This window comes from Protopterus annectens, chromosome 12.part0 (assembly GCF_019279795.1).
Source record: "Protopterus annectens isolate FY-2018-M chromosome 12.part0, PAN1.0, whole genome shotgun sequence".
Classification (NCBI taxonomy): Eukaryota; Metazoa; Chordata; order Ceratodontiformes; family Protopteridae; genus Protopterus; species Protopterus annectens.
Genome location: NC_056746.1, coordinates 1,112,648,139 through 1,112,662,910, shown reverse-complemented (window position 1 = coordinate 1,112,662,910; position 14,772 = coordinate 1,112,648,139).

Genomic DNA, 14,772 nt, shown 5'->3' with positions numbered 1-14,772 from the left:
CTCACTCCCCACTGGCCCTTGTTTTCAATTATTAAGGAATTCCTAATATTATTCTAGCATGTCCAAAGGTCAGTTGTCAATCTCCTCTCCGGTCCAGCTGGTGAATCTGGGAATCTTGAGGCAATGTTACAACTGCCTCATGTACACAGACAACCCTCTCCTCCTCCCAACAAATTCCAACACATGTGAGAGATGCAACCATATAGCCAAACTGGAGGCTAAGCTCTCTCAACTCAGTACTGGCATAACCAGTCAGGAGGAGAAGGAAACCACACTCACTACAATTCCAGTCTCACATAGACCTACCACGACAGCAAACCAAACACATAATCACACAAAAACATACTCAGAGGCTCTAAATAAAGATCTGCCTAAGCAGCAGAGACCGCCAAAGCAGACACCCAAGCAACCGCTACCCCAAAACAAAACACATGCAACACATATCTCACAAAGCCAGTGTGCCGAACAGTCACAGCCCTTAAGACTAAACAACACATCTGATACACTTGTAATAGGTGACTCTATCGTCAGGCACACTGACGTCCCGCTCACCAGGCTGAACAAGGAGAGGGTCACGGTGAGCAGCCTGTTGGGCGCTAGGATCCGCCACATAACACAAGCACTCAGGTCACTCCAAGGCAAGTACAAATATGACTCAGTCATTGTCCATGCTGGTGTGAATGACCTGAGACGTACCTACCTGGACTACATGAAAAGAGACATAAAGGAGCTCTCTGAGCATGTAGCCCAGGCCGGTATGACCCTGACCTTGAGTAGCATCTTACCCTCACCAAGAATGATGCCACAATATGAAGACAAGATGATCAATTTCAACAACTGGCTTAAGTACTGGTATCATTCAAAGGGGATCCAATGCCTGTCAGCTTGGGATGATATGCTCGACAAGCCACGATGCTTCGTTAGGGATGGCTTGCACTTGTCACCCTTGGGCTTTCAGATATTGGCAAAGGCTCATGCTACCCCCATAGTGCCTTTTTTAGGCAAGGCTCAAAAGACAAACCCACCTCCATAGGTATCACAAGGGATAAGAAACTAAGAGTAATGCTACTCAATGCCAGAAGTCTAAACCTCAAGATGCACGCACTCGAAACTCTCCTTAGCATGGAGAACATCGATATCTGTGCAGTAACAGAAACCTGGTTCAGGGGTCCCGAGAGCACCCCAGCACTACCAGGTTATACCTCATACCATGCTTTTCGGCCCCAAAACTTGGACCGAACCACAAAAGGAGGGGGAGTATCGATATTCATCAAAGATACCCACACCTCCAGGTTGGTGGCAAAGCACGAAGCATCAGAGACTATCCATGTGCAACTAACAGTGGGTAAAACTGCCTTCCAGTTTATAGCCTGCTACAGACCACCCTCCCAAACCCAGAAACCCCACTCGGCCTTCCTGAGAACACTGGAAAATATGAAGGTCTCTCCAAATGCCATTATATTGGGCAACTTCAACTACCCAAACATAGACTGGGAGCATTACTCTAGCTCCAACACCCTAGCCCAAAGGTTCTTAGAATTTATAAACTCAAATGCTATGGAACAACTTGTTACCACTCCCACAAGAGGGGAAAACATACTGGACCTGATCATCACCAACATGGGGACTCTATGCTCCAGACCAGAAGTGTATCCCTCACTGGTAAGATCAGACCATAAACTAATCTCACCGGATATTCACATCCCGACCCCACCCCCTGCCCAGAAAACCACAGTGAAAAACTTCTCTAAAGCAAATTTCACACTCCTAAAAACCAAGGTGGAATTCTTCAAAGCCCACGGGCCTGTGGAAAATATGGTCCAGACCTCAGAATCCTGTATAAACGCATTCTATGAACACCTTCAGGAATGCATGGATCATGCGATCCCAAATAAAACCAAGACCCAATCCTCCAAAGGCAGATGTCCTGTCTGGTGGACCCCAGCCATAAACAAACTATACAATAGAAGGAGGAAGCTACTAAATGATAGAGCAAAATCCCAAAAAGGGAAGGCATCACTGATCAGTATTAGCAAAAAACTACGGGCACTCATAAAATTGTCTAAGGCCAGCTTTGAGAGAAAAATTGCACAGGACACTAAGGATAATCACAAGGCTTTCTTTAGTTATGTTAGGAACCTGGGTGGTAATTCCCAGATATGCTCAGAATTAGTCCAAAATGACAAAAATACACGAACCCACAGACATTGCCAACATCCTAGCTGACAGGTTCAGCTCAAACTTCTCCCCTCCCACCAAAGGGCAAATATCTATCGCAGCAGAGTGCTGCCCCCCTGACATCTCAGATGCTCAGGTAAGAGCCGCCCTCTCCAAAGCAAAAAACACAGCATCAATAGGACCAGACAGTGTCCCGGGCTGCGTCCTACATGAACTCCAAGAAGAGCTAAACCCAAACATAAAACTACTGTTCAATCTCAGCCTTACTACAGGATATGTGCCCAAAGAGTGGCGTACAGCAACAGTGGTCCCTCTCCATAAAGGTGGTGCCTCAACGGATCCTGGAAACTATCGCCCCATAAGCCTGACTAGCTTGGTCTGCAAAGCTATGGAAAGGATCATCATGGATCTCATAAATAAAGATATTGGGGACCTACAGACACTGGATCCTACCCAGTTCGGCTTTGTTAAGGGCAGATCCTGCCTCTTAAACCTGGTTGATTTCTTTGAAACAGTCACCAAGGCCATTGACGAGGGGAAGGTGGTCCGCACAGCCTACCTGGACCTCGCAAAAGCCTTTGATACAATACCCCACTCGTGCATTATAGATAAGCTCACCAGCTTAAATATAAACCCCTATGTCACTAGATGGATTGCAAACTGGCTCAAGGACAGAACCCACATGGTTAGAATTGCTGGAGCCATGTCAGACTCCAAACCAGTTACAAGTGGTGTCCCACAAAGCTTAGTCCTGGGACCTCTCTTGTTCGGTATATATTTCTCGGAGGTACAGGCCAACATGGAAGGACTGTGGCTGACCAAGTTCGCAGATGACTGCAAACTGGGGCGCCATAATCAACTCTCCAGCCAACACAAGCATCCTCCAAAAGGGCCTCATAGAAACAGACAACTGGTGCCAGAGCCATGGCCTCAAGCTAAATGCCAAAAAGTGTATAGTCATCCCCTTTGGCAAAAACAAAGTGCCCACAAATTACCACATAGGTGGTAATCCATTAAGTATGGAAGAAGTAATTAGGGACCTGAGGACCCAAGTTGATAGCAATCTCTCATTTGACAACCACGTGGCCAAAGTGGTTAGAAAAACATTTTATATAGCCCACCTAATCATGAAGGGATTCACATCTAGATCAGGGGAGGAGGTCATCGTGCCTCTTTACTCATCCCTCATCAGGCCCATAATTGAGTACAATACCCCTTTTGGGATGTACCTTACCAGACACCTGCAGCAACTGGAAAGACCCCAAAAGTACCTCACCAAGAGGATCAAAGGGTTCAAAAAGATGCCATATGCTGCCCGGTTAAAGAAACTCCAGCTCTACTCAGTGGCATACCGCCTGTTCAGAGGTGATCTGTGCCTGACGTATAAAGCCATGTCCAACCCAGAATTAATGGACATGCTGCACCTCAGAAAATCCAAATCCCATCGAGCTACGTGCTCGAGAGACTTGAACCTCAGCACTGAAATAAATAGGACATGCTGGAGGGACAGATTCATAACCCAGAGGCTCCCTTCACTCTGGAATAAAATCCCAGTCCAGGTTAGGCAGAGTCTCTCATTGACTCTATTCAAGAGGAATCATGATGAGTGGATGGGAGATCGTAGGTTTATCCCGGGTATCACTTCTGTGTCACTGTTAGACAGAGGCACAGTATACTAACCTCGAAAAAGGGCATAGCAAAATAAATTTAAAATGGGTGTCGAAAGCCAAACACATTCTGGCTAGGCTTATAAATGCCCTAGGGCAGATAGCCTAGTATGAACCTATGAACCTATGAACCTATGAAGAGCAAGATGTGTGCAGTGTAAACGCACAAAGTATGGAGAATGTAGATATCAGTCCTGTAATAGAAAACTGGGTCAAGGCTCACATCAGCACCCTAACACTTCTAGGTCACACCTCATACTGTGCTATACAGCCTCAAAACATGGAACAAGCTACAAAAAGAGGGTGACTAGCAATAATTGTCAAGGATAACCACACCCCCATGTTGGTACCACAACAAGAAGCAGCATGGATTAGCCATGGTCAAATACCAATGGCTAAAACTGCCTCCCAGTATATAGCCTGCTGCAGACTACTGTCCTAAAACCAGGAACTGCACCTGGCCTATGTTGGAATACATGAATATATCAAGCCCCCCAAACCACATTATATTGCTTGACTGAAAATACCCAGACATACACTGGGAGCATTATACTAGCACCAACACAGTAGGAGAAAAGTTCCCAGAATCCATAAACCAAAATGCCCAGGAACAATGTACCACTCCCACAAGAGGGGTAAGCATACTGGATGTGATAATCAGCAACATGTGTACTGGATGGCAAGATGAGAAGTGTATCCCTCACTGGTAAGACCAGACCCTAGAGTAATCACACTGGATATACACATCCTGACCCCAGTCCCTGGCCAGAATACCACAGTGAAAAACATGTGTAAAGCATAGGTTGCACCCCTCCAAACCGATGTGGAATCCACAAAAGGCCCTGTGCAAGTGCAGAATATGGGACACACAGCAGAACATGTTATACAGACATTCCATGAACACAGCCAGGAATGCTTGGAGTATGCAATCACAAATAACAACAAGACACAATGCCATATGCGCAGGCATCTGGCATGCTGGACTCCAGCCATTACCAAACCATGCAAGAGAATGAGGTAGCTACTACATGATAGAGCAAACATAAAAAGGGAAGTAATCACTGATCAGTAGTATGGCAATAAAATATGTCCACACATACAATCCACTAAGGCCAGCCACAGCAAGTAGAATCTGTGAATCCAAAGGCAATGTGACACCTGGCCCAAGTACACAGACAACCCACAACTCCCCCCAATAAATACAAATATATGTGAGAGATGCAACCATGTATCCAAACCGGAGGCTGAGCTCCCCCAGCTCAGTACTGTCAAAACTAATCAGGAGGAGAATGTAACCACATACACCACAAACCAAGTCCCACATAGACCTATCACAACTGTAAACCAAACACATAAACACAGAAAAACATTCCTGGAGGCCCTAATTACAAACACACCACACCAAAAGAAGCCTCCAAAGCAGATCCCAAGCAACCACAACCTCCAAACATAGCACATGCAACACATAGTACACAAAGCTGGTGTGCCAAACAGTCACAGGCCAGAAGGAGAAACAACATGCCTGATACAGTTGTAATAGGTGTCTGTATAGGCAGACACACTGCTGTCCCACTCACCAGACTGAACAAGGGAAAGGGTACAGTAAGCTGCCTGTAGGCTGCCACAATATGCCACATAACACAAGTACGCAGGTCACCCCAAAGCAAGCAGAAATATGAGGCACTCATTGTCCATGCTGGTGTGAATGACCTGAGATGTACCTCCCTGGACTAAATGAAAAGAGACATGGATGAGCTCTCTGAGTATGTACCCCAGGCCGGTATGACACTGGCCGTTTGCAGCATCCAACCCTCACCAAGAATGATGCCACAGTACAAACACAGAATGATCATCTTTAACAGGTGGCACAGTTACAGCTGTCAGTCCAAGAGGGTCTAATGTCTGTCTACTTGAGATGTCATGCATGACAAGCCATGCTGCTGTTCCAGGGATGGCTTGCACCTGTTACCCCTGGGCGTCTAGATACTGGATAAGGCCTTTCCCACCTCCATAGGGCCGTACGAAGGCAAGGCCAAAAAGACTACCTACCATCCTAGAAAACATAAGTGGTAAGAAACATAAGGGTAATGCTGACCAATGCCAGATGTGTAAACTGCAATATGCATGCCCCTGAGGCACTTCCCAGTATGGAGAACATCGATGTCTGTGCAGTGACAGAAGCCTGCTGCAAGCCTACTGATAGCACACAAGCACTACCAGGTTATGCACATATCATGCTTTATGGCCCCAACACCTGGACCAAAACATCAAAGGAGGGGGAGTATCCATATGCAGCACAGACACACATATGGCCAGGTAACTGACAATGCACAAAGCAGCAGAGAACACCCATGTGCACCTAAGTGTAGTCAGAACTGCTGTACAGTCTGTAGCATGCGACAGACCAAACTCTCACACACAAGAACTACACCCAGACATCCTGAAGACACTAGACAGTATGAATGTCCCACCAAATACCAGACAAGATACTCACAAATTACCACATAAGTGGTAAACCATTATGTATGCAAGGAGTAATCAGGGACCTAGGGACACAAGTCAACAGTAATCTGTCATGTGACACTCACAATGCCAATGTGGCTAGGAAGATTGTCGATATTGGACACGGTATCATGAAAGGATTCACATCTACATCAACAGAGGTCACTGTGCCCCTGTACTGTTCCCTTATCAGACCCATAATCAAGTACAATGACTCATATGGGATGTACCACACGTGACACCTGCAGCGGTTCGGAATACCTCAAAGGTACCCCACCAAGAGGATAAAGGGTGTCAAATATATGTCAAATGCTGCCTGGCTGTAGACACCCCAGCTGAATGCAGTCACAGACTGCCTACACAAAGGCATTGTATGTCTGTTGTACAAGGCCATGTCCAACACAGGAGTAATGGACATGCTCCACCACAGGAAATCAAAGCCATTGGAGCTGTGAGAGTGACAGATGTCAGCCTCAACACATAATGAAATAGGATGTGCTAGAGGGACAGATACATAACCCAGAGGCTCCCCACACCCAGAAACAGGATCCCAATCCATGTTAGGCAGAGCCCCTCACCGACACCCCTCAACAGGAATATTGCCAAGTGGATGGATGATCGTACATGTACACTGGGGGTCTTAACTGTGTCACGTCCAGACAGAGGCACAGTAAAGAAAATCATAAATGGCCGTAATAGTCACATAGCAAGGGGCGGCGAAAGACACACACACTCTGGCTTGGCTTACTAATGCCCTAGGGTGGATAGCCTAGTATGAACCCATGAATCTATGAAGATACAAATTGTACAGGACACTAAGGATAATCACAAGGCTTACTTAACTGATGGTAGGAACCATGTTTGGAATCCACAGATATGCTCCGAATCACACAGATATTACAAACAACATATCAAACACACACACATATTGCCAACATACAACCTGACAGGTGCAGTGCAAACCCCCCTCCCCCAGAATGCAAAATATCTATCCCAGCAGACTGCTGGTCCCCTAACATTGCAGATGCTGAGGTAACAGCCATCATCTGCAAAGCATAACACACAGCAGCAAAGGTATGTGATGGTGTCCTGGGCTGAGGCCAACATGGACTCCAAGAATAATGGAATGCCAAATCACACTACTGCCCAATGTCAGCCTTACCACAGGATATGTACCCAAAGAGCAGTGTACAACAACAGTGGTCCTTCACAACAAAGGTGTTGCCTGAATGGATACTGCAAACTACCACCCCAGGATCCTGACAAGCTTGGTCTGCACAGCTATGGAAAGGATCAGTATGTACCGCAGACATAAAGCTATCGTGGACCTACTGACACCGGACCCTACACAGTGTGGCTGTCGTAACTGCAGATCCTGTCCCTAAACATGTTTGACCCATTTGAAACAGTCATTAAGGTCATTGATGAGGGCAATGTGGTCCACACAGTGTAGCTGGACCGTGCACATGCTTTCAGACAATACCCTACGAGTTCAGTATGGATATGTTCACCAGCTTAAATATATACCCCTATGTCAGTAGAGGGGTTGCAAACCAGACCAAGGACAGAACTGACATGGTCAGACATGCTGCATCCATGTCAGACTACAAAGCAGATATGAGTGGCATCCCACAAGGCTTGGTCCTGGGACCCCCCCCCCGTTCTGTATATAGGTTCATAGGTTCATAGGTTCTTACTAGGCTATCTGCCCTAGGGCATTTATAAGCCTAGCCAGAGTATGTTTGGCTTTTGCCACCCATTTTAAATTAATTTTGCTATGCCCTTTTTCGAGGTTAGTATACTGTGCCTCTGTCTAACAGTGTCACAGAAGTGATACCCGGGGTAAACCTATGATCTCCCATCCACTCATCAAGATTCCTCTCGAAGAGAGTCAATGACGGAATCTGCCTAACCTGGACTGGGATTTTATTCCATAGTGAAGGGAGCCTCTGGGTTATGAATCTGTCCCTCCAGCATGTCCTATTTATTTCAGTGCTGAGGTTCAAGTCTCTCGAGCGTGTAGCTCGATGGGATTTGGATTTTTTGATGTGCAGCATGTCCCTTAATTCCGGGTTGGACATGGCCTTATACGTCAGGCACAGGTCACCTCTGAGCAGGCGGTATGCCACTGAGTAGAGCTGGAGTTTCTTTAACCGGGCAGCATATGGCATCTGTTTGAGCCCTTTGATCCTCTTGGTGAGGTACTTTTGGGGTCTTTGCAGTTGCTGCAGATGTTTGGTAAGGTACATCCCAAAAGGGGCATTGTACTCGATTATGGGCCTGATGAGGGATGAGTAAAGAGGCACGATGACCTCCCCTAATCTAGATGTGAATCCCTTCATGATTAGGTGGGCTATATAAAATGTTTTTCTAACCACTTTGACCACGTGGTTGTCAAATGAGAGATTGCTATCAACTTGGGTCCCCAGGTCCTTAATGACTTCTTCTGTACTTAATGGATTACCACCTATGTGGTAATTTGTGGGCACTTTGTTTTTGCCAAAGGGGATGACTATACACTTTTTGGCATTTAGCTTGAGGCCATGGCTCTGGCACCAGTTGTCTGTTTCTATGAGGCCCTTTTGGAGGATGCTTGTGTCGACTGGAGAGTCGATTATGGCGCCCAGTTTGCAGTCATCTGCGAACTTGGTCAGCCACAGTCCTTCCATGTTGGCCTGTACCTCCGAGAAATATATACCAAACAAGAGAGGTCCCAGGACTGAGCCTTGTTGGATGCCACTTGTAACTGGTTTGGAGTCTGACATGGCTCCAGCAATTCTAACCATGTGGGTTCTGTCCTTGAGCCAGTTTGCAACTCATCTTGTGACATAGGGGTTTATATTTAAGCTGGTGAGCTTATCTATAATGCCTGAGTGGGGTATTGTATCGAAGGCTTTTGCGAGGTCCAGATAGGCTGTGTGGACCACCTTCCCTTCGTCAATGGCCTTCGTGACTGTTTCAAAGAAGTCAACCAGGTTTAAGAGGCAGGATCTGCCCTTAACAAAGTCAAACTGGGTAGGATCCAGTGTCTGTAGGTCCCCAATATCTTTGTTTATGAGGTCCATGATGATCCTTTCCATAGCTTTGCAGACCAAGCTAGTCAGGCTTATGGGGTGATAGTTTCCAGGGTCCGTTGAGGCACCACCTTTGTGGAGAGGGACCACTGTTGCTGTACGCCACTCTTTAGGTACATATCCTGTAGTAAGGCTGAGATTGAACAGTAGTTTTATGTTTGGGTTTAGCTCTTCTTGGAGTTCATGTAGGACGCAGCCTGGGACACCGTCTGGTCCCATTGATGCTGTGTTTTTTGCTTTGGAGAGGGCGGCTCTCACCTGAGCATCTGAGATGTAGGGGAGGGCAGCACTCTGCTGGGATAGATATTTGCCCTTTTGGTGGGGAGGGGGGGAGAAGTTTGCGCTGAACCTGTCGGCTAGGATGTTGGCAATGTCTGTGGGATCAGTGTATTTTTTGTCATTTTGGACTAATTCTGAGCATATCTGGGAATTACCACCCAGGTTCCTAACATAACTAAAGAAAGCCTTGTGATTATCTTTAGTGTCCTGTGCAATTTTTCTCTCGAAGCTGGCCTTTGACGATTTTATGAGTGCCCTTCATTTTTTGCTAATACTGATCAGAGATGCCTTCCCTTTTTGGGATTTTGCTCTATCATGTAGTAGCTTCCTCCTTCTATTGTATAGTTTGTTTATGGCTGGGGTCCACCAGACAGGTCGTCTGCCTTTGGAGGATTGGGTCTTGGTTTTATTTGGGATTGCATGATCTATGCATTCCTGAAGGTGTTCATAGAATGCATTTATAAAGGATTCTGCGATCTGGGTCGTATTTTCCACAGGCCCTGGGGCTTTGAAGGATTCCACCTCGGTTTTGAGGAGTGTGAAATTTGCTTTAGAGAAGTTTTTCACTGTGGTTTTCTGGGCAGGGGGTGGGGTCGGGATGTGAATATCCAGTGAGATCAGTTTATGGTCTGATCTTACCAGTGAGGGATACACTTCTGGTCTGGAGCATAGAGTCCCCATGTTGGTGATGATCAGGTCCAGTATGTTTTCCCCTCTTGTGGGAGTGGTAACAAGTTGTTCCATAGCATTTGAGTTTATGAATTCTGGGAACCTTTGGGCAAGGGTGTTGGAGCTAGAGTAATGCTCCCAATCTATGTTTGGGTAGTTGAAGTCGCCAATATAATGGTGTTCGAGAGACCTTCATATTTTCCAGTGTTCTCAGGAAGGCCGAGTGGGGTTCCTGGGTTTGGGAGGGTGGTTTGTAGCAGGCTATAAACTGGAAGGCAGTTTTACCCACTGTTAGTTGCACATGGATAGTCTCTGATGCTTCGTGCTTTGCCACCAACCTAGAGGTGTGGGTATCTTTGATGAATATCGATACCCTCCTTTTGTGATTCGGTCCAAGTTTTGGGGCTGAAAAGCATGGTATGAGGTATAACCTGGTAGTGCTGGGGTGCTCTCGGGAGTCCTGAACCAGGTTTCTGTTACTGCACACATATCGATGTTCTCCATGCTAAGGAGAGTTTCGAAAAGTCGTGCATCTTGAGGTTTAGACTTCTAGCGTTGTGTAGCATTACTCTTAGTTTCTTATCCCTTGTGATACCTATGGAGGTGGGTTTGTCTTTTGAGCCTTGCCTAAAAAAGGCACTATGGGGGTAGCAAGAGCCTTTGCCAATATCCGAAAGCCCAGGGGTGACAGGTGCAAGCCATCCCTAGCAAAGCATCGTGGCTTGTCGTGCATATCATCCCAAGCTGACAGGCTTTGGATCCTCTTTGAATGACACCAATACTTAAGCCAATTGTTTAAATTGATCATCTTGTCTTCATATTGTGGCATCATTCTTGGTGAGGGTAAGATGCTACTCAAGGTCAGGGTCATACCAGCCTGGGCTACATGCTCAGAGAGCTCCTCTATGTCTCTTTTCATGTTGTCCAGGGAGGTACATCTCAGGTCATTCACACCAGCATGGACAATGACTGAGTCATATTTGTACTTGCCTTGGAGTGACCTGAGTGCTTGTGTTATGTGGCGGATCCTAGCGCCAGACAGGCTGCTCATTTATGTCCCATAGGTACAGGCCAGCATGGAAGGACTGTGACTGAACATGTAGGCAGAGGAGTACAAACAGCCCACCATATCCGACCCCCAGCTGACACAAGCAACCCACAAAAGGGCCACCTAGAAACAGACAACTGGAGCCATAGCCATGTCAGCAAGCTAATTGCAGAACTGTGTATAGACAACCACCGTGGATATACAGTAACCCAGTACAGGTTAGCCAGAGAGTCACCTATTGACACCCCTCAAGAGGAATCCCGATGAGTGGATGGGAGATGCCCACAAATTACCACAAAGGTGTTAACCCATTACGTACCTAACATGTAATGAGAGACCTGGGGACACAAGGTGATAGATATCCTGCACTGGAAAAACATGTGGCTGTAGTGTTCGCAGAAACACACCATATACCCACCCAGTCATGAAGGTTGTCAGATGTAGATAAGGGGAGGTCACTGTGGCTCTTCAGTCATCCTTCATCAGCATCACAATTGACTACAATAGCCCCTGTGGGATATACCTCAGCAGACACCTCCATCAACTGTAAATTCCACAACAGTACCCCACCAGGAGTAGCAAAGAGCATGAACAGATGCCATGTGTTGCCTGAGTAAACAAACTGCAGCTCCACACACTGCCATACTGCCCAGCCAGAGGCAAGTTGTGCCTGATGTATGAAGCCATGTCCAAGCTGGAATCAATGAACATGCTGCACCTTGTACAATCTGAATGGCAGTGAGCTATGCACATGAGAGACCTGAACCCCAGCACTGACATACATAGGACAAGCTGTACAGAATGATCCATAACACAGAAGGCACCCCCACTCTTGAGTAAACTCCCAGTACAGGTTAGCCAGAGAGTCACCTATTGACACCCCTCAAGAGGAATCCCGATGAGTGGATGGGAGATGGTAGGTTAACCCTGGGTATCACTGTTATGTCAGAGGTAGAAGGAGGCACAGTATACTAACCATGACATATGTCATGGCAAACTCCAGTTACAATGTGTGTCAAAGGACAAACACACCCTGTGACTAGCATCAGAAATGGCCTAGGGAACATCGCTAGTGTTTGCCAATGTCCACCTATGTTGTGGAATACACTAGCAATGGTGGACGAGCCTGGTGTAGGTAGTCCATATCTGAACATAATGCAACATGGTCATATGTGTACAACTGGCCCCTACACAGTCTGTTGTGCTCACTATGAAGATGTCAAGCAGTGATAGGACTAAAGCCTAGGATACTGTCCACCACAGTGAAAGTACTGAACCAGTATACTATACGGTACTACAGTGTTAGGTCATTATGAAAGTATGTTGACAACTGTCTTCAAAGTATCCCATGCAATCCCTGCAGGCACAGTATAATCCCTGTTGTGGCAGACATGAAGCAGTTGGCCAGTTAGTACACAACATGACACCCAACACACAACCATAAACGTGAGATATTGTTGAAGTTCACACACACCCAAATATGTGGTGGAATTCAGAGTTCAACATATGGAAAGCTCACACTGAGCATGCTCGCACACTTTGATAAATGAGGCATATGTCAGACAACATGCCATGGAAAGGCTGAACTGGGCATGCTCACACACTTAGGCCATATCTCCATTTAGCAGTTGGCCACACATATCTGGTATTTGTACGTGTCATTCCAGGAACCAACCACAACACAGCAATCTGCCCAGTGCACACAGTAAATGACTACAGAGACATAAGTGATATAGTGGCTCGCCCTCATATTCAAACATCTTCCACAGATACACAAGTTGTTCATAGGAACAGGGAATGCTATGGCAATAAAGACCTGCAAACAGTATAACAGCACACAACAAATATCGTGCATCTGATAATTGAACATATGGGTGTAGAGGTCAATACTAGGCTTGTTGCCCTAGGGAATGACAGCTTAGTCAGAGTGTGCTTGGCATCTGCATTCCCAGGATAGTAGGCTACTGTGCCACTGTAAAGTAGGTCACATAAGGCAACATGTGAGGCTAGTGAGCTATGCCTCTGTCAAGCAGGGGCACAGTGGAGATCCCAGGGTTTGAATGTGCTAAGCCACAGCCATGTTGTTGGTGTGTGCTGGAAGAGGGTTGCTGAGGACCTCTAACAGTAAGTGGCCGTCAATAACAGACTGAGGGGAGCCCTATCTGCATTGTCTGGACAATTCCACTGTCAACACTGTGTTGTGATGATTATGTGGGAATGAAGTGTCATGCTAGAACTGTTCACAGATGTCCTCCCTCTGTGGGCTACAGCTCTGCAATGTATTAGCTCACTCTGTCTGTTGGACGGCTCATATATGGCTGGTGTACACCTGACAGGTGTCTTGTTGTGGATCAGTCATGGGTATATGTGGGATAGCATGATCAATGCAAACCTTATACATAATCATAGAATACAATTGTCAAGGATTATGCAGAGTGGCCAGTATAGTCCCCCAGCATGGGTCCTTTGAAGTCGTCCACCCCATTCTTCACAAGTGTAGAGTCTGCTTGTGCTACATACAGTTTGTGTGCAGTGACAACCTTGCCTGGGGGTGGGGATGGGATATGAATGTCCAGGGAAAGGTGGGTATGGTTAGATATCAAAAATGGTGGTCTACCTCTGGTGTGGAACAGTGAGTACCCATGTTGCAGATGGACAGGTGCAATATGTATTCCCCCATGTGGCTGTGGTATGTGGTTCTGCCATAGCACATGGACCCACAAATTTTAGTGGCTGTAGGGTAAAGTGGTAGAGGCCTGAGTAGTTCTCACACACAATATGCCTGTACCTGATGTTAACAACTGGAATGGTGTATGTGAACACCTGCATATCCCGGCACTGTTCCCAGGGAAGCAAAGTGTGTGTCCTGGATGTGGGAGTGGTGTTCTGGACTGGTTGTGTTGTGTGTTACAGGTCCTGTGGTCACGAAGCATGGTATAGAACATAACCTGCCAGTGTGATGTACATATCTTACCCTGACGTAGGTGGCTGCAAATGCATATATATGCTATCCCCCACCTGACAGGTAGTACTAGATGTACATACCTCTGTAGAAATAAAGATGTCAGCACCCTGTAAATACTGCAGGTGCAGACCAGATGCCCAGTAATTCGGTTAGCATGCTCTGCTAATGCGTCTCCCTCAAGTGTCATAATATAGGTAGGTAGGAGTTCGAACCATGCAAATTTTCAGTGTATGTGTGCGTGTGTGTGTGCGTGTGTGCGTGTGTGCGTGTGTGCGTGTGTGTGTGTGTGTGTGTGTGTGTGTGTGTGTGTGGGTGAGCGGGGTTGATGTGTGTGCAAGTCTGTGTGAGGGAGATGTCCCATTTGGCAACTGTGAAAGTACTCTACAGGAT